Source organism: Athalia rosae, chromosome 6 (assembly GCF_917208135.1).
Source record: "Athalia rosae chromosome 6, iyAthRosa1.1, whole genome shotgun sequence".
In the NCBI taxonomy this organism is placed as follows: domain Eukaryota; kingdom Metazoa; phylum Arthropoda; class Insecta; order Hymenoptera; family Athaliidae; genus Athalia; species Athalia rosae.
In genome coordinates, this window is record NC_064031.1 from 942,259 (window position 1) to 960,817 (window position 18,559).

The window sequence follows — 18,559 nt, forward strand, 5'->3', positions numbered from 1 at the left end:
TTAATGCCTCTTAGCTTCTTTTGTACTCGGTTAAAGTCACGGTGATATTCTTCGCCAGAGCAAATTATAACCCGCTAGCTGAACGGACGAAATGCCGTCTCATGGATTTTCGAATTAACGAACCTTTGGATCGGCGGAAAATGATCGAGCCACGCGAGTTGTTCGTTGAAAAAAAAAATTATCTATTCTCAGATTACCGAGCTGCAGCGCATGGTTTTGACGATATTTTTATTGACCGAAGAAATTTCCCACGGTTTTTATAACCCCTGCGAGTCCGTCCGTGAGGTACGGGTACCTGAAACTCGCGAGAGTACGGAGCTTCTAATTGAGGCCCGTGTGCGAGGACGTATTATTTATTAATTAAAAAATCATTACTCCAACTCGGCTGATTTCATGATCGGTTTTTTTTTCATATTTCTGTTACAGGTGAGCGCATACGAACGTCGTGATTCAACACGTGTACTTTCGAAACTAGGAGGCGAAAAGAAAAAAAAAAAAACAGAATATTCCGTAGAAAAGCAGCGAGCACCACGTAGTGGCGAGTAGCCGGAATCTTAGGGTAAAATTGAGACTGTGAGAGAAGAAAAAAAAAAAAAATTAGTACCCACGCAGAGGATGAGGATGATCCTCGACGTCCGTCGCAGGTATAGCGTCTCATCGAGAGGAGAGGAGCCCGCGAGATGTCTAACGTCCAGTATAACGACCTTGAACTCGTCCAAGACGGGGTCAAAAGTTAATAACTCTGCGATACGCATATAGAGGCGTGGAAAAATCTCAAGAGGCGAAGGTCTCTCGCGGATGCAGTATAAACGACCGGGAATCAAGTATTTATTTAACGTTTCTTTTTTTTTTCTTTTTTCTCACATCCGAAGTGTACAAGTTTTCGAAGTTTTGTTCGTTAATTTTATTTTGTTCTTTCGAATTTAAATCAACTCCATGTTCAAGGCTAGCCACCGGAGGCAAAGAACCCGTATTGAGATACGAAAAAAAATAAATGAAATTCCGTAGGTTTTTGGTACATATTCAACACGCAGTTGGACGAGTCCTTTTAAAAAGTCCGAAATTCCGTATCCTTGAAGCCCGAAAATATCATTAAGCAATAATTCTTATGGGTGCGAAAAACGCATTAAAGAGAACCACTCTGCATCTAAAAGTTTGTTGTTTTTTTTCTTTTTCTCTCTTTTTCCTCCGATTCTTTGAGTCAAAGAGAGAGACGATTTATCCCCAAGTTGCGTATAATATATTATTATTACAGCCGTTAAAGCGCGGCTCAATTTCGTCCACTTTGTTCAGCATGGAAATATTTATTTATACATTCATTTCTTAGCGGATCGAAATAAAAGAGAGGAATACCTGCTACGTGTAGGAGAGTACCGATTTCGATCAGCGTATTTTATCATTATTACAACGTTATAAATTACGCGTGAATTCGACTCTTTTTGGGACTCGCTTCTGCTCGTATGATCATCCACCTCACTTATGAATCACCGAACACCTCGTACGCTCGCCGGGAATTCTTTTACACTGGAAATTCTTTTTATAACTCACCCACGGATGTCTCCGCGTATTTCCGAACCTCTTCGGCCTTCCTAGTGTCTTCGGGTACGCGCGCACCGCACGTTCGTCTAGAAAGCCATTCTTATCCTCAAAAAAAAGGAAACCGAAAAATAGCTGAATAAATTTTGGAAAAAAAGAGAAGAATACATTTTCATAATTTATCTCACGTCCAAAATAAATCAACCGGTCGGTCGGAACCTCGCGGCACATATCTCGATGGAGAAAAATCCGGCTTCACACGACGCGCGTTTGGTAGCTCCGCCGCTAATGAATTATCGATAATTTCGTCATGTTCACCGATTACCGGTTTTTTTTTTTCCCCCATTCGCGCAGCGGGTCCGCAGGGTATGCCTTGTTACTCGCTTTTTCCTTCTGATCTCCTTTTTTTTCCCTGTTTCGCTTCAATATCGCAAACACTGATGCACGAGTGATGCGGTGATTCGTCTGGAGATCTAATAAGGCTTCGCTGTAGGTCCTCTGCAAGGCTTCGAATCACTTCAACGCGCCACCGGTGTATTTCCGTCATCTTACTGTGACGTACGGTAGACGAATATCCACACGTTATCTTCTTTTTTTTTTTTTTTCAAGAATATTTCTTCGTCGGACCGGATTAATTTTCAACGTTCGGAGAGCGCGTTGGGTATTCGACTCGCGATTAGAATTGTAAAAAGCGTGGAGCGTCTACCTGCAGTATAAAGTGGCAACAATTAGACTCGTAGCAAAGTAGCAACTGTTAATTGAAGGGTCTCTTTGAACGACGGCATGAAAGTGCGGTGAAAAACCACCATTTTCTAGGTAGTTAGATGCGGTAATGATTCCCGGGGATCCAGAGAACGTGTGTCCGTACGAAGCGCTCTTCCTCCGAATCGTAATTGTCCTTGGGATCGGCGCATCTGCGCACAGGTAAAATTGTTCAGGAAATGTCCCTCCGAACTGCAATTATCGCAGAGCTCATGGCCGCTTGTCTTCAATTTTTTTCTCTCCAATTTTATTCACCTTTCTCCATCCCGATTCGACCGAAGGAAGTATGTGACCATCCGATGTACTGCGTGATTTTGAAAGCAAAAAAAGACAACGAAAAAAAAGAACAGGTGAAATTTCGAATTCTACCGCGAAGTCGAGTGGAAAGTAATTCGACAAATTTTCGTAATTGAGTAATAATTTATTCATCAGTTGATTGATTTTTGCTATTTTATTTTCGCGCCATCTGAATGAGTTCGACTTGTTCTCCTACGGCGTAAATTGAATGCGCGTGTGTTTCACGAATGTACGTGGTACGTTTGCAGCAGAAGCCGAGGCCGATGCTCACAAGTACCTACCTAACTCGGCATCTGTGGAAACTGAGGAGGATAATAATACGCGGAAACCGATGATTTATACGTGAGAAAGATGTGATCTTGTAGCGTGGCACTTGACGTAATAACGGCTAATGGTCAATCCGTGAGAATCCAGTATGGGCGATCTACGATCTACGATCTACAATCGAGGGGAATATCGTGAAACTATATCTATACCTCACGCCAACCTGCACTGTAACGCCCGCCGTGTTGCGCAGCAGGCGCGCGGTGAGGGAAAAATGATTTATCGATCATCGCCGATACGAGGCGTACATCTACACGGACGCGGTACACCCGTCGCTCCCTGTTAGAGTATAAGCGGACGAAGAAGGCGATAAATAGGATTTCAATTCAATCGAGTTTTTCGCCACGAGTCTGCCCGGCATTTCGAACGAACATTTTTATGCGCTCTACGCGAAAGAAAAAAAAGAGAGAGAGAGAAAAAAAAAAATTGCACTAGAATCAACCGTCGAGTTTTCCCGTCTGGACGGATCGACGTATTTCGAAAATTTTTCCCGACCTCCTTCCTCGACGTACACGCTGCCAATAATCCTATGAATGGACTTACAAGGTTTTGAAAGTAACCTGACACAACAGCCTGAGCTGCAGCGTACGCAGCTCTACGTACAGCCGTACGCGCAAGTGTAATTGGCTGATGTTCGCTATTATAGTGCAATAATCTAGTAACTGAATTATTTCCAGTACAGGCGTAGAGACTACTTCTCGCTGAATATGTGCCGAATGCATCGCATTTCATAATTATTCGGCCGCTGCAAAGATAATGACGACGACGACGACGACGACGACGACGACGACGACGACGATGATGATGACGAATGATCGTGTACGAAACGCCTCCGATATCGCGGTAGCGTACAGCGTAGAAATGTGAGAAATTAACTGTACATACCCAACGTATTACACCTGCGATGTTACGCCGACTATTACTACGTACAAATATGTAAGGTCGTACTACACGGATGGGGGGTATGTGTGCCATTGGAAGCGCGATTGTGCACACCTTTATAGTAATATAGAAAGCGTTGCTCGTCGCGTAGCGGCGCTGTGCGCCTATAATTCGGTGTCAAGCGGAAAAAAGAAGGGCTGCTGAAATAATGGAATCGTCAGAAGAGTCCGCGAAAAGTTCCAATTTTTCTCTTTCACAGTTACGACGTTTTATTTGGCAAAGAAAACCCCCCGAGGATAAATGCACGAATGTGGGAGCCGTGCAACGACCGGTCGAAGGGTCGCTGCAGCAACGACCCGCGCTATAGTTCCACGGTATGTGGCAATGCGGTGCAGAAACCGATCACCGATTTCCTCCTCGCTCTCTCCAAACATCCTTGACATCGCTTGACGTCGACGGAAATAGAAAACCTGGACTATTCCGGTCGCTCGCAGCCGTACTATCCGCGCTACGGTATTGCGCTACCCATACCGCACTCCGAGCATCGGGAGAAACTTTTTTTTCATAATCCTATTTTTGTTAAAAAGACAAAAAAGTCGATGCGTTGTGTGCGGGATAATTTTTTGAAACGCTGTAAAAGCTGCGACGTCGCGAAAGGTCGGTTTGCATCCGACCGCCGCTTCATCCCCATAAATTACCCATTGAAGTTCAGGCCCTTGTTGCACCGTGAGCCGGCTTGGGCCAGGCTGTAAAAGCTCCGCGGTTGATGATGCTATAGGTTAATCAAATCTAGCGAAGTCCGATCCTTTCCCTGCGTGCCTATCGGTCCCACATTCATGTACGAGGGCTTCTTTGCAAATGCAATACAGATTCGTACGTACCGGGTGAGATTTAAATCCACTTTGTTCGCCCGACGCGGCTCCGCGAAACGAGGGAGTAAACGCGTCGCGGTACACGTGCGGTATCGTACGAATTACGCAACGGTCACTTTCCTTTTCCGCATTCTATGACTCCGGCAATTTACAACAACGTCGCGGAATCGTTGTCTCGCGTATGACGTACGAATTCAATAATTACCGTCGATCGGTTTCGATGTAAAAAAACATTCGCGGAGGAAATAAAGCGATCCGTGTTGGTAAAAAATTGCGGGATGATCGATGGAATCTTGACTCGGTAAAATTGTATAGATTTTCAGATAACCGTGTACACCGGCGTATGGGATCTCTGCGGGTGATCGATGCTAATTATTGGTTTTAATCGTTATAGATCCGCGATGGATAGCGCCGATTATCAGCGTATGGCCAAAGTCGAAGCCGACGTTGCTCAAAATATCGTCCCGATATTTTCTCAAAACCGTTAGAAGAATTTATTTCCTCTCTCTGTTTCGATATTCCGTTGGCGATCTCTTCCGACATCGCGTTTCTTCGCGTACACACGGTACACGAGATCCTACGCTCGTTATTTAACTCACGTAGCTGGTATATAAACGTAAATATATATAAATGAGTATAAATTGATTGGAGGTAATATGATTTTATACGCGGCGAGCCGAGGCGGTATAGGGCTATATTTAATAATAATGACAGTGTGCGCTATCACGGGCGTTCACCGCACCGTGAAAGACCATTCAAAGGAATCGCGGGGCTGCTGCAGCCGTAGAAACGGATCACGTTAAGATCGTGGCGTATCCAAACGACCGCCGCGTGTAGCTGCCGTTCCTGTCGTTGCGGTTCTGCGAAATTAAAACGTTCCATAAGTCGGATAGATCATCGCGGCATCCGGTTTGTTACTTCGCTACATATAATATCGCGTCTATATTCACCGTACGTTACGTGCAAACCTAGCCGTACAACAGCTATATCTCATTACAGTGCGTTGCAATTGTGCATTGTACGCGGTCGCGAGAAGTGGAGTGAAAAAAAAAAAAAAAACAATCAAAAAAAAACCATCGAAAGATGCATCTGGATCTAACGATTAATTTGCAGTTCGTTGCACATTTTATCAATTGCACAGTCGCCGCCGAATCGTTTCCCGCATCTGGTTTTCTCCTCGGCTTCCTAAGCGAATGATGTCTTGATTTTTTAACGACCCGATGCAGCGAAAAAAAAAAAAAAAAACAAACAGACAAAAATTATCGACATTCATCGATTTCTTATTAGTTCTTATCCGCGAGAGCGCATAGAGCAACGGGAGAGTTCGACGCCCGAAGAGGACACGTATCCTGCGCCGCGAATGCACGGCTCCGCGGCGCTGGGTCGAAAAATAGTTTCTTGCCGCGTGTACCGAGACGTCGTGCAAACTGCAGCAAGGACGACGACGTGAGGCTGCAGTTGGTCGACGTACACATATAATATGCGAACGTGTATAAGAAACTACTCTCCAGAAATACTTTCGTTATCAAAGATAGGAATATATGCTCTCGGGTGTATCGATATAGGTACGGGTACGGGTACGGGGGGGCAGCTTGGAGGTGTGTGTGCGCGGTAGCGTGGAGAAAACTTGTCGGGTGATGTATGGGGAAGAATTAAGAAGAAGAAGAAGAAGAAGAAGAAGAAGAAGAAGAAGAAGAGGTAGAAGTCGAATGCGAGAGAAATATAGGAGTAGAAGTTCTTCTCGTCTATTCCTCCCCCAGCTTCCTTCCATTATCCTCGCCACTATACTCGGCGTGCCAAAGCCATAGCCACAGCCGTAGCCTTTGCAGTATATATGTTATTTATCCCGGCGAGGGCTTTGAGGCTGCACGTTGCACGAAGCTAATACATAAATGCAGCAAAGTTGTATCGCCTCGGGGTAAGTGACCCCAAACAATGCCGAACGGTTGAGTCAACGTCAACATCAACATCAACATCCAGCGTATATCGACGTCGGCTTCGGCATCGCCGTCGCCGTCGGAATACCGCGAGATGAGGTCCTGCCGTTTTTTCAATCGCGTCCCTCCGGATCCCCCGCTATGCAGATCCTCAGGGATAATCGTCGGTATCTCGCCAAGGGGAAAAACGAGGAGTGCGGAAAAATGAGCAACAAAATAAATAAGGTGAATGGAGGAGGAAAGAATGGAACCTTTGGTATTTCGTTGCAAGCTCCGGCGTCGGTAGGGGTCTTACCGCTTAACTGCCGTTTATAGGACGAGGTCGTTTCTCGGGGTATCGCTGAACCGCGAGCGCGCGGTAAAATAGTTATAGGTTCGCCGGAGTTTTCGGAGCGTGAAACCGTGAGGAGACGACGTACGCGGCAGAAAATAGTTTGAGCTTTTTTATTCGTCCGGTCGGGGTGTGAGAAGATCATCACCTCATTTTCGCCGACACCCGATCACGATCGATTCCAGAGTAGGTGTACGCGTACCTCCGAAATCTTCTGCGAACGCGATATTATAACGTTAACTCGGGATGGCGGTGAACCGATGGGGTCTCGCTATTAAAACGTGACTATTTGCCGAACCCCTGGTTACGACGATAATTTATATCGCTACAAAACCCGTGCGAGTGGGTCGTCAAAGTCGAGTGTTCCCCGTACGTTGTACGAGCGTAAATTCATTTCATTATAATTACTCGTTGTCGGTGTAGAAATAAATTTTATTACACGTCTTCCCGATCGCGGACGGTATTCCGAATAGGTCCTACTCCTCAACCTATTCGTAAAGCGTTAGCCTGCGTCGCCGATTTTTTAACGGGCTCTGACGAACAAAAAAAATTATATCACCATTTCATGTATATCGGAGGAATGACATCTCGTCCCGCGATTCGTTTATCGATCGAAAATTACTCAAACAACCTTTGGACACCGAATCTACGGGGAATGTCGCCGCCGGTTCACGTGCAACGTTTCGACTCGCCCTCCTCCCATTTTTCTTTCTTGAGTTTTTTTCTTTTTTGTTCTTCTCAGTCGGACGGTGTTAATTCAACTTTGTTAACGCTCCGCTAAGAACAACGAAGTATTAACAAACGTTATTCCGTTAACCGGCAAAGCGAAAGACAATATAATGAACAAAGGATTTCCTTATTCAAGTATTCCAAAAAAAAAGAAAATAAAAAATGTCTCCGCGCGAACGCCTCGTGTACCCTGTCTGTCTGATAAATTTCCAGAGAATTTGTGCGCCGAATTTCGAGTCTTGAACCGAACAAAGTCGATACAGACCGGGATCCACGACCCGCGAAAATATTTCGCTAATTCAAATTTATACGATACAATAGAATTACGCGGAACAATAACGATAATAACGATGATAATTTCTCGGTTTCGTAACACGTACTCCGTGAGAATAATTCGTTCTTCCCGGGGGGGGAGGTGCCTGCAGTTCGCTTTATTTCATTTTATTTCTACAAATGTATATAAGTGTACGCGGTACATAATGTTTTCTTACGCGTGTTCCGCCACACGTGTGTGTACGTACATGTGAACACATATGTGATGCAAGTGTAACGTGTACCGAGTGTAATTCTTTCGAATTACGATGCCGTAATAAACTCTCTAGAAATTCTCCCATGATGCGGTTTTTCATTCAAATGTTATTTCGTACAATCCATTTGGAAATTGTCGCGCCAATTCGGATGTAAAAAATTCCGACCTGATCAAAATCTTACGTCTTTTACCCCGAAGTTGCTACCTTTTTTCCTCGCGTCGATCTGACACGGATAATCCTCTCGCGGCATCGAATCATTTCCAACGGACGGAACAGCGGCGGAAAATAAAGTATCTTATGGTATATACATAAGCCTACGTATCTCTTTCCGTCATCCTGTCTCTGGCGTTTTCACTCTTGGAAACAGAGCATAACTATTTTACCTGTGTTGTTACACGGAGGTTGTTACGCGTTACAGTGTCGGTGTGCGTTTCGATCTGTTTCACTCCGCTTCTTTACCTTTATAATTTCGACCGCCACCTGCTACCGGAGAGATCAGTTCGGGAATTGTACAAGAAAAATTCATTTCCCTGATATAATCGATTTTTACGAATCACCGTTGTGTGTGTGTGTCACAGAACACGGTTCGTTCGCGGTTTCGTAATCTCGGTGGAAAGAAAAAAAAAAAACAAGGAGAGAAAAATCCAGCAACGAATCGTGTAATACCCGAGGCATGTAATAGCGCCTGTCATACCCTATACGGCGGTCTTTAACGCGACGCTTCATCATCGAACGTACTTTCCCTCCCGGATTTTTACGATTCATTAGTAGATTCTAAAAAAAAAATTTCTTTTCGGGGATAAAAATCGTCGTCACCGTCGAGAGTCACCGTCGTCCCACTCGCTTAATTTACTGAATTTTATAAGCGGGTAAAATAAAAACTCGGTTCAACGGCGGAAAGGATCTGAAAAAATCTGAACACGTCAAGCGTGTCGATCATTTTCGTTCGTTGTGTGTTACGGTTAAATGTACGCGTGTAGACCCGTACGAGAACGTACGTACAAACGGGATTTAATTGTGAGCTGCCACTTTATAAATCATGTACGTACGATTTTTCAACGTTAGAAATTATAAAATATGTGTAATACGCGTACGCTTGTAAATAATAATTGCATAATCGCCGATATGCGAGAGCGGTGCTCTTGTTGCACGCCCTGCAGACGGACGTTCTCTTCGAGATTGCGTTGCCTTTTTTTTTCCAACGCTTTTTCACCATTTTTTTCGCTTTAATTCATTATGCAATTATTCTCCTAGCCGCTGTCCGGCCTTGGCGCACGATGTTGTTGCAATTCCTTTTTTCTTTTTTTTTTTTTCGCTCTTGCTCCTTGGATCGTACAGGACTGTACACGTGACTATTTATAGTAACTCTACGTGACACTGAAAGAAATGATCGATCGATCCTCGGTTTTCATTCTTTGAATTATTTTATTTTTTTTCACACGGCACCGTAAAAGTCAATCTTATCGTACGTCGGTGAGTTCGAGTAATTTTTATTCTCCTTATTCGACGCTGCAATACGATCGAGTTGAACAGGAAATATTAATTTAAATCACTACGTTCGCAAACACGCGAATTGACGTCCGACCGTCAGACACGGCGACATTTTCGATACAGATATCTGAATAATTCATTCCGATTATGAACGCGGCGGATTCGGAGGAGGAAAAAAATTCTGACAATTTCAATTCGGTACGTCAACCTTTTTGTTTCGTTTTTTTTTTTCGTCCTTTTTCCCGTACTACAGATCAATCGATCGATTCGAAGAATGAATTATAAATCGCAGAGTTATCGGTGAGTTTTTTTTTTTTTCTCTCTCTCGGTTAATGCGAGCCAAGAAGAAAGAAGAATTTCAAAGTTTCTGGTTGCCGGTTAATCGCGAGATGAGGGATTTTCTTTTGAAGGCGTCGAGACGTGAGTCGCACGTGTGTTCAAGGTCCGGTATAGATAAAACCGGGATGCAGAATGAAAAACATTAACAGTTTACCGCTGCTACGGTGTAAGTGCGCCATGTGGTATCCACGTGTTTACGTATTTAGGAACTGCAGCATTTCTACCGAAGCGGCATGTGTTTGCGCGGGACCGAAATACACCGCCCAAAAGTCAGATGAGTCGAAACTGTGCGGCGACGATATTTTCGGACTGCCGCGTACGATTATCTCAGCGACTTTCCCGAGCCTTTGCCCGTCCCGAGCGAGTGTAGCCCCGTGTAAATGTCTCGCGATTATATTCTACCCGTTTTTTAAATTTTCAACGACCGTATCCCCACCCGCTCCGCACAATGTCAGGGTTAACGACGCTGAAAATCATCGCCGCGCAATTTTTTTTGCAAACTGGGCACATCACGTTCGGAATCGGTCTGCGTATGCGAAAGATAAATACGTAACGCGTCTAGCGCCGGACTATATGACATGTTCGGGTTGGAAGGAATTTTCATTTTTCCTCTCAACTCGAGGCCGTATGATTTACGTCTCACCCTACACGGATTTACACGGCAGCCTTACTCGGAGATAAATGAGGCGTACATAGCCGTGGTGTGGCACCCCGTCGCGAAAGCTCCGTTCGCACAAAACTATCGAACATATTATGCGTTGTATCAAGTGAGCCTATACCTGTATTTGTACCTACATAGAATAGAAAAAACAAAAGGACTCCGTTGGATGCACCGCAGGCCAGAACTATCACGCGGCGAATGTATAAGTTGAAGGCTTCCTCTATTTTTTTCTGTCTTTTTTGTTTTTTCTGTTTTTTTTTTTGATCAACCGTGAAACCCATAGATTCGATTATAGCATTACCACGCGATACCGGAGGACTGCCGCTTTCCTTCTTTCCTTTTTTCGATTTTTCTTGTCGGTCAGGGTCCGAGAATCTCGTCTTTATCCGAAGAGTCGTCGATACCGGGTATGCGATAATCGAGGGTACACGCGAAATGTGGAATGAACCGATGTACGTAATAATTCACGCGTTACACGTGTAACAGAAAATCGTCCCGCGATATCCTTTGCGGTTCTACCGAATCGTACGACGACCATAAATTACTCTTATGTATTTTATAAACTATAAACACGCCATTACCATCAGGGAGGGGGGGGGGGAATATGTTTTAAACATTCGTTCGCTGCGAAGCGGGAATTACACGTACCCGTGTCATTATAATTATAGATTTCAGTAGTCTCGAAAAATAAAGAAATTGTTTACTCCGAGTGTGGCGTCGCGGAATGCAAGCTCGGTCGCATCCCCCCCCCCCCCCCCAATTTTTCGGAAAATAACCCGCATTTCGATAAACGGTATTTCGTTAATTGCATGCGATTCCGATGGTTGAAGTCCAAATTAGCGCGCGGTACATTATCATAATGAGTTCGTTGACATTTTTAATTATCGATCGAAAGACATTGCGGTTCGAATCACAGATGAATTGAGATCGGAGTTTCGTAAAAAAGGTAGAAAAAAGTCGCGTCGTTATCTCGGTTCACTCGTGAATCTGAATTTAAAAAAGAGCGAACCTTGTGGAATCGGCCTCGCGTGCGGTACGCCTATTTTATACCCGCGAACGGATAACGTGTAGAATCAACCGGCGAAGCTTCGAAACGTAGGCGAATAAAAGGTAGGGAAAAAACTTGGAAAATGAGGAGATACCGAGCGTAGTCGCATCTCATCCCCGCCGAGTGATCCTCGTACACCGTAAAGCGTCATGAGTGACTTCCTCGAAGCCGCTCTGTTGTACGCCCGAGTGATCCTGGCAGCGTCCCGGTTCGACACCGAGACGAGCTGGTTCTATAAGGTGAGTTGAAAATGAGATAGAAAGAAAAGAGAAAAATTGAAAAAGGACGAGGTACGAAAAAGAATCTCGAGATTGAGAAGTGGAAGTGGAAGTGGAAGACCGGAGCGAGGAGCCGATGCTGCTACCGATGCCGATGCCGATGCCGATGCCGATGCCGATGCCGATGCCGATGCTGCCGAGTCCGGCAGGGGACCAAAGTATGAGAGTAACAGCTCATCGTCTTCGAGGGCATCGCCCTGACCGCGACCTAGCCACCGCTTCACCACGAGTCTCCTTCGCTCCGCTGCAAGACACAAACAGCTACGAGTTGCTGCTGCTGCTTTTGCTGCTGCTGCTGCTGCTGCCGTACGACCGCTCGGACTCTTTAACTTCTTATTGTTAGACGCTGCGGCAGACACCTCGACTCCGACGGTTTTAATAACTTCGAAAGAGAAGAAATTGGAGAAAACCCGACCGAGCGTGAACTCGAACAATCGTAGGCACCGCGGGTTAACGGAATCCTTTTTAATCCTGATTTGATGAAAAGTTCGCTGCCGATTCTCCGTCGTACCCGCGACGAGAAATGCGATAGGCGACGCTCGTCGGAGAATTTATTCTCGATAAAGCTTCGCGACGTCGCAATCGATTTTACATCTCCTTTTATTCCGTACACCTCAGAGACCCGCAGATGGTCAAGGGGGGTATCGATTCATCGCCCTAAGATAGACTTCGCGCAGTTGCCTGGCTTCAACTCCCGATGCTCGCGCTTAGCCGTGGCATGTTTTTGTCTCTTGGCTACGTGATTCACGGGGTAGACTACGGATTCAACCTTCTACGCGTCTCTTCTTCTCAAGCAACTCTACTCTCCTCTACCTACCGAAGAAAAGATCAGCCAGAGATCCGGTGAAATATTTTTCCAAAATTTACATCGGAGGGAAGGATCGGCTTCGCGTCTCAGAAGCGTGATTAAAATATCAAAGTAAAACTTTCTTCGCCGAAGTGAGAAGCGTTGGAGATCCGGTGGACACCTGCTCTCGCGTTCCCTGTCTGCGACGCTTTCGTTTCTGAGGTTCTTTGTCCGAACGCAACGACGACTTGATTTTTCGTTCCGTATTGCTGATCACCGACTCTTCTGCGATTGCTACCGACGAAAGAAACGTGAAACGAGAAATAGACGAAGAAAGAGAAAGGCTTCGTTAGATGTTCGAATCGACGATCCGACCTGTTCCCAAAAAAAGTTCAACCCGACGAATCATATTTGTGCACTTTCAAAACTCGTCAAAAACCGACACAGATCATATTGTGAGCGTATGTGACACAATGGAAGTACACTTTTTATGTAAAAATCTTCCGCACGTGACCCACTTGGGAATTTTATCAAGGCAGATTCGTTTCGGTTTCAATAGGATCCGAGGAGAGAAAAGGGGATATTATACGGGGAATTTACATTTTTATTATTACCATTATTATTTTTTTATACGGTACATAAAACCTTCTAGTTTACGGGGGGAGTATTTTATATACGGAATGACAATGAGGTATACGTTGCTCCCGCGCATCGCAGCCGAAGTCAACGAGGGCAGCTACTTAATAAGATTTTTATTTTTACTACCGATCATGAGCGTTAAATCTGGGGGTCAAAGTTCTTAAATAAAAATTACTTCCATTCTTTCTTTTCCTTTCTTTTTTTTTTCTTTTTCTTCTTCTTCATTTATATCGCCGCGTTATACCGTACCCACAGCACGGGGGTATATACCCGTAATATAAACTCTTCTGCTCCGCTCGTAATTTTACGAAGGCATAACTTAACGTTCCATAAAACGTATACGCGGCGTGCCCGTTTTACGATCCTCTCGAACCATCACCTCACCTCTTTGGCATACCCAGTCGAATTTCAGAACGTTAAACTCTCCAAAAATGACGGACACGGACCGAGCCCTTCCGCTGCATTATCAGGGTCAAACTGTGCCGGGAGTTTTCTTCGTTTTTTTTCTTTTTTTCTCTTCTTTTAGTTACTTAAAAAAATGTACACACCGTTCTTTTTTCGATTTCATCCTCCCGCGCGCACGTATCGATCACCGGCGATCATAATTAAGAGGAGAGACGTGAACCGGTTTGAGGTATCGAAAGATGTTTGTTCCTTCTTACTTTTTTTCTCTCAATGTTCCGATCCCAATCTTCCGATATATTACGAGCCCGAAGGTTCGGCGATGGTGAACTTGAGATCAGATTCGTGACCCCGGTCCGAGTAATTTTTCTTCATCTCACTCGGTTAACTTGTACACATAGTTTATGTACGCTCGATTCTTTCCGTTCTTTCTCTCGCATGGGAGATTCAATCGCGTTACGTCACGCCCCTGAGGCGAGCTGATAATACCGCGAGCCGGTATACAATATGTAATAAATTGATTTGCGTGTCAAACGAATAATAGAAATAAAACGAAGCGCGGAGAGAGAAGTAGAAAAAACAAAACGTACGTACGCTCTCGTAGAAAAGAAACGAAAAAAATATTCTGAAAAAATTTGTGCGCGGGCGGGCGTTCGCCGATCGGCGGTCCATCGATTCCTCGTTACATATTTCGTTTGACTGTTCGATTCTTTTTTTTCCCTTCTTCTTTTTTGTCTGAAATTTTTCATGACCGGCGATCAATATCGTGCGAATGCCCTTGAGAGGTACGCGATTCAAAAGTTCAAGACCCCCGCCGGGGCGTTTCCATCTCCTTCGAATTCCCCTGCCCCGCAGCTCGCGCCCATTGCCAGAGTCAAAAGTTGGGAACCTGAGGAAATCATTCTACTACCTCGCGTACAATTATTTTACGCTCAAAAAACTTGGTTTTTTTTTTGCTCGCAGAATGATTCCGAAACGATCAACGCCTCGCACGAGATTAATGCCATGTGTCATGTACAGTCGTTCTTGTTTTCTTTATGTTGTTCTAAAAAGTTGACGAATTAGTGTCGATTTTTCGATTCGAAGAGTGAAAAATCATAGATATCTCGATGAGAAAAAATCGTAGCTCAATTTGACGAATGGATTCGTGTTCCTGAGGTCAAAATACGTGAGAGAGATGATTCTGGCTTTCAGATTTGGATTCCTCAGCTGATTATACGTGAGATTATTCTTGAGGAACCAAGAAAAAAAATTGATTTTTGAGCCAAAAATAAATCATTGTTTTAATCGGGTTCAATATGCTTTTCTCGCGTATTTTGACCTCAGGAATCCGAATCTGGAAGAAAAATTGATCTATCTCTGAAATTGACCGAGTTATCACCAATTTTCAGCTTTTTGGGGTCAAAAATGAAAAATTGATTTTTTAGTCTATCTTGATGTAATTTGAGCTCAGGAATCCGAATCCGGAAGAGAAATTGATCTATCTGCAAAAATGGCCGAGTTATCCCCATTTTTTCGCATTTTTTGGCATAAATTTGAGGATATCTCGAAGGGAAAAAATCGTAGCTCAATTTGGACAACGGATTCGTGTTCCTGAGGTCAAAATACATACGAAAAGTGCCATACGATCAATTTTTGAAAATAAAAATTTTTGGCCAAAAATTGAAAAAATCGTAAGGGGTACCCCTTGGAAAAATCTCAAATTTTGGCCAAAATTTTTTATTTTTTAAAATTGATCGTATGGCACTTTTCTTATGTATTTTGACCTCAGAAACACGAATCCGTTGTCCAAATTCAGCTACGATTTTTTCCCTTCGAGATATCCTCAAATTTATGCCAAAAAATGCGAAAAAATGGGGATAACTCGGTCATTTTTGAAGATGGATCAATTTTTCTTCCAGATTCGGATTCCTGAGTTCAAATTACATGAAGATAGACTAGAAAATCAATTTTTTATTTTTGACCCCAAAAAGCTGAAAATTGGCGATAACTTGGTCAATTTCAGAGATAGATCAATTTTTCTTCCAGATTCGTGTTCCTGGGGTCAAAATACGTAAGAAAAGTGCCATATCATCAATTTTTTTAAATAAAAAATTTTGGTCAAAAATTGAAAATTTTCCAAGGGGTACCCCTTACGATTTTCTCGTAGAGATTCTTATTTCGAAATTGCCTATCGACACTGTCAGCGAGACCGAGTGGGGTGGACGTGGATTACCATCGACGAAGTTGCGGCTCCAGAACTTTGCCGAACATTATGATATTTACACCGAAACGAGGGTTCGCCGTGAACTCCTATTGGTCGATACACCGTACTTATCCTCGCAAACGGATAATATCCCGGCTAAAACGGATAATATCCCGAGCGGTTTGTTGTGAGACGTCACCTCTGCTCAGCCCTGAAGGTGACGCCTCACAACAAACCGCTACGCTGCTGGCTGCGCTGACTCCAGCTAAGCTCGGGTTTGCTGGTGAATCGAAAAATTCGTAGATTGACAAAAGAAAACTCTCAACATGCCTGTAAAATGGAATAATGTGAAAAATTTCAATGACGAACGGAATAAAATGCGGCGCTCGTACAATGCTATAGTGGTTTTATAAAACGGCAACGCAGAAGTGACAATATTTGCTGTGAATTTTAACAGTCGAACGGATGATGACGGATGACGAATTCATTTATTAAGTTTTTTCATTTACAGCTACCGGGATAATTACGGAAAGTTAGAGACGTGGATATTGTACATCTGAAGCTGCACTGTTGTAGCTTAAATTGCAGTTTCTCGCTGACGTTGAACGTGAAATTTTGCGCATAACTGTCGTTTTAGACTGCCTTTGAAGTATATTTACACCATTTTTATTTTTCCGTTTCTCTCCTCTTTTTCATCAGTGGCTACGGCGGCGGGCGAATGGTTTCCTTGAAATCGCTAACTGCTGCAAGCTCTCTAACTGTACAGAGAAAATCTAATTCTGAAAGCTAACGGTAGAGACATATCGAACCGCACTCGTCCCTCTGTTATTCCTCGCCGTTGCGACGAGTATTTCCTTTTTTATTTTCCTATCGTCCAAAATTTGAAGAAATGATTTTTTCTCTCTCGAACACCAACGACACCGATCTCGACTCCACCTCGAGGACCGATCGATCAATTTGAAGAATATTTTTTCTTCGCAGAGCCACGCGTTCGTGTAAATCTTCGTCCTTTTTTCGTCGTGTGGATCATTTAACGGTTAAGAAAACAATTGCGGAAATGCATATAGGTATGCGGTTACGGTATAATCGTCGAGCATATTTTCATCGTAATGGGGTTTGTGTAAAAGATTACCCAGAATTCTACGAGATCCGAAGAATCTTTGATCGGCGAGCATTCCAGAGATCGCTGCAGTTCTGGTTCTAAACTTCGCGTCATTTTACGATGATCGAGTGGTGGGTAGAAACCGCCTCGTGATTCGATCGAAGGAAAAAGCCGAAGCGATGAAATCTGTCGTTCCCAAATTTTTACACGACGCACGCTCAATTTCACCCCGATCCCCAAGCGTATTCGCGTCCAAAACTGGACACTTCACGTGAAACTATCGCATTCGAATAGTCGGTCGAATATCGCTTTGGGGCTACTCAGAGTGTAGGCCGCCCTGTAATTATAGTACCTGTACCCACTCCTTTCGTGAGGAATTAGATTTTCAAGAATATATAACTTCGGAGGTAAGAGGTCATCTCGTTCAACGTGCTATTCACGTCTAGGATCTCTCGAAGATTCAACGTCTTATATAACGTTACGTTAAATAATGCGGAGATTGTTATTTGAGCAAACAACGTGCCGAGTATTAGGAAATTTGGTGAAATAAAAAAGGAGATCGAGTCGCGGTAGCCCGCAAACCTCTCAATTTACTCTGTGTGTGAAGCTTAGCTTTTATTTTTTCGATTTATATGAACTTTTTCTTTCCATAAATTAAAGAAAAATCAGGCATTAACGTATAGACCGTTTCATAGGAACCGGTATACGAACGGTGGTTTGAAGAACCACCGGAGACTGCAGTTTGGATCGACCGCGGCAACTTCTATAATCAAGACTTGTTGTCTTTTCAACTACTTGTAACAAGCCTTAACTGTCAACCCACGTAATCTTCACAACCCCATGATATTACGAGAGACGAATAGCAGGCTGAATTTCACCACGAAGAATTTAAACTCCTGCAAAAAATTTTCAACTCGCGTACGGTAACTTGAATTACAATTCATTTTTTTTTTTTTTGCTCGTTCTCAGGATGGAGGGATGTTATCGTCTCTGGATTACAAGTTGAAGTTGATCGAAGAAATTTGTTTAAAATGATCAGGCGATGCGAAGTTTCGGCACGCGAATGGATTCGGTTTGGTCAGGTGCACGAGTAGGAGAATTAGCTCATGCACCGGCGGCAGCGCGAGTCAAAATCGTAAAATCATGGAGCTTGACAAATTTTTAAAACCTTGAGACGGCGATCATCATTTAAATAACGAAATTACTCGCTCCAGTTACCACCGCTGTACCATATTTACGAGCGGTAATTCACGTCGGACAGTTTCAACAGTTGAATGGGCACTGAAATTGGATTTCCGTTGTTTTCAAATCATGATCGAATTCAAAATTTCTAAAGAATAAAATTACACTTAATTCCGAACAGCCGGAGTTCGGTTAATGAAGAAACTTTGGTACGAATAGGTCCTCGTCTCTTGGAAAATTGAGAA

General features: G+C 43.8%; 1 protein-coding gene across 2 annotated transcripts in view; it reads left to right on the forward strand.

Moving 5' to 3' along the window:
• The window catches only part of LOC105693990 (LIM domain only protein 7), a 58,367-nt gene that overhangs the window by 21,662 nt on the left and 18,146 nt on the right, over positions 1-18,559 (forward strand). The gene's annotated exons all lie outside the window — the stretch shown is intronic.